Source organism: Argentina silus, assembly GCF_951799395.1.
Source record: "Argentina silus genome assembly, contig: scaffold_130, whole genome shotgun sequence".
NCBI lineage: Eukaryota > Metazoa > Chordata > Actinopteri > Argentiniformes > Argentinidae > Argentina > Argentina silus.
This window is the reverse complement of record NW_028152571.1, coordinates 15,001-17,500: the sequence shown is the minus strand read 5'-3', so window position 1 is coordinate 17,500 and position 2,500 is coordinate 15,001.

Sequence of the window (2,500 nt, the reverse complement as noted above, 5' to 3'; positions counted from 1 at the left end):
CCGGCCATGGACATATCCTGTATGTCATCCCTTCTCTCTCTCACCCATCCTTCCTGTCAATCTCTACTATCGCTGTCCCAATAAAGCAGGAATGCCCCAAAATGTATTATTAAAAAAAAAAAAAAAAGACTTAGCAGATAGACGTAGAGCAGGGAAACAAAGGACTCCGCTGCGGGAACAGCTGGAGCAGTTACACGCAAGACTGGTAAGAGTGGGACCTACACAACAGGACTGGTACAAGCCGGTGAATGTCCCAGAGGTCATGAGAGAGTCGAGGAGAGTGACCTCTCGGAGCGGGTCAAGGAGAGTCTGGGTCGGATGCTGGCCAAAGCATCAGCAGCGTGGTTTAAGAACGACTGTGGTACGCTGGGAGCCGGAGTACACCCATATCATCGAGGATGGAGTACACATGGAGGATGGAGTACACATGGAGGATGGAGTACACATGGAGGATGGAGTACACATGGAGGATGGAGTACACATGGAGGATGGAGTACACATGGAGGTGCGACAATATCCTCTAAACCCAGGGACAGCGAAGGAGATGGATCTGATCTCAGACCGTAAAAAAGCCTGAATCGGTTTCCACAGGTTTCCACAAATTTGGGGCTGTCCGATGGCTACAAGGAGAAGTTATGTTAAGTTAAGTTAAGCCCCCGACAAATAAGCGTGGGCTGCAGAGCATCCTGGGGCTTCGCAGCTATGTTAGAGATCATGTAGAAGGCTACCAGAAGTTTGCAGAACCTCTCTATGCAAAGCTAAAGGAGGACAAATCTTTAGATGAGAGACAGAGATCAAGGAGTTGGGACAGGTCCGCAGCGGATCAAGAGAATCTAGAGAATCTACGTAAGACAATCCTCACAGTGGTTAAGCTTGAGCTGAGAGGCTTGGAGAGCAGACCGGAGATCCAATCCACACAGTGGTTAAGCCAAGAGTTGAGCTTGGAGAGCAGACCGGAGATCGAAGTCTGTTGCGAGGATAATGACGCGGTGGTGAGGGTACGAAACGAAGGGGGAGTGCTAGTGGCCTTATGGAGTTATGTATTACCTCCGGTGGAGAGCAAATACCCCCCTGAGGAGAAAGATCTAGCTGTACTGGCAAGGTGCTGGAGACACCTGAAGGACCTGGCTCAGGGCCAGGGCATCAGAGTCATCACCCAGAGCCAAGTGTATCGTTTCCTGAGGAAAGTCACAGTGGAAAGCACTATGGCTATCAACACTAGGTGGGGGAAGTGTGAAGACATCCTATTAGACCCAGACCTGGAGATTGGGCCATCAGACACAGCGAAACCCAAACCACCAAAACAGGAAGTGGCAGAGATAGAGCTGTATGAGTGGGAGCAGTACACGGATGGTTCGGGGAAAGGAGGGGACGAGTGGGTCTACTGGGGATTCATTCTCTTACACAACGGGAAAGAGACGCATCGGCAGAAAGGTTGAGTCCTGGGTACAGCGCAAACAGGTGAAATTGCGGCAGTCCTGGAAGGACTGCTAGAGTTGGAGAACAGAAAGATCAAGAGAGATAGGTTAGTTACAGATAGCTTCTATTGTGCTCAAGCCCTGAAAGAGGATCTAGACATATGACAAGAAAATGGGTTCGAAGGAGCAAAAGGCAAGGAAATAGCTCATTGGGACCTCTGGGAGAAGATTGCGGAATTAAGGTTAAAGGTGGCCATAGTAGTGATACATCAGAAAGCAGATACCCAGAGCCCAGAGCCCAGAGCCCAGAGCCCAGAGCCCAGAGCCCAGAGCCCAGAGCTCTGTTCTCCCTTGGGGGTGTGCAGTGCGCGTGTGTTGCCCAATTGATGAGAATTGATTGCATGGCCAAATAAACAGTCTTCAGTCTTCACATATGAATCAAGGAGCACATTGGCGGGGTAATGCAGGGGTCGACCGCTATGTGCAGCTCCGCAGAGTCGCTGTAGTCGGTGCAGTGAGAGGGGGGAGGAAACACCTAAGGGAAAGGTGGTTCCTCAAGAGCGCGTGGAGGAGGTGGTACTGGAGGTGGTACTGGAGGTGGTACTGGAGGTGGTACTGGCAGCGCATTACTGTGTGGGCCATGCTGGGAGACAACACACACATACACACACACACACACACACACACACACACACACACACACACACACACACACACACACACACACACACTAGAACAACCAGGACCAGAACTCGTGTGCTTTGTCAGATACATAAGCATTTACATTTACATTTATGGCATTTAGCAGACGCCTTCATCCAAACCAACTTACAACAAGTACATTTGTTTAAGTGAATCATCTATCCATCAGTCATCATAATATAAAGTAATCAATGCTCAGACCAGGGGCCATAGGCAGTCACAATGTTAGAAGAAGTTTATTTATTTATTTATTTATTTTTATTAACAGAGAAACTTGTACACGGGGGTAGTGGGGGTGAAGAGGTCTTCAGGAGGGCAGCATTAAGAAACCATCACATGTTTGATGGTTCTGGCCATGACTGATCACTGTGGCAATGCAG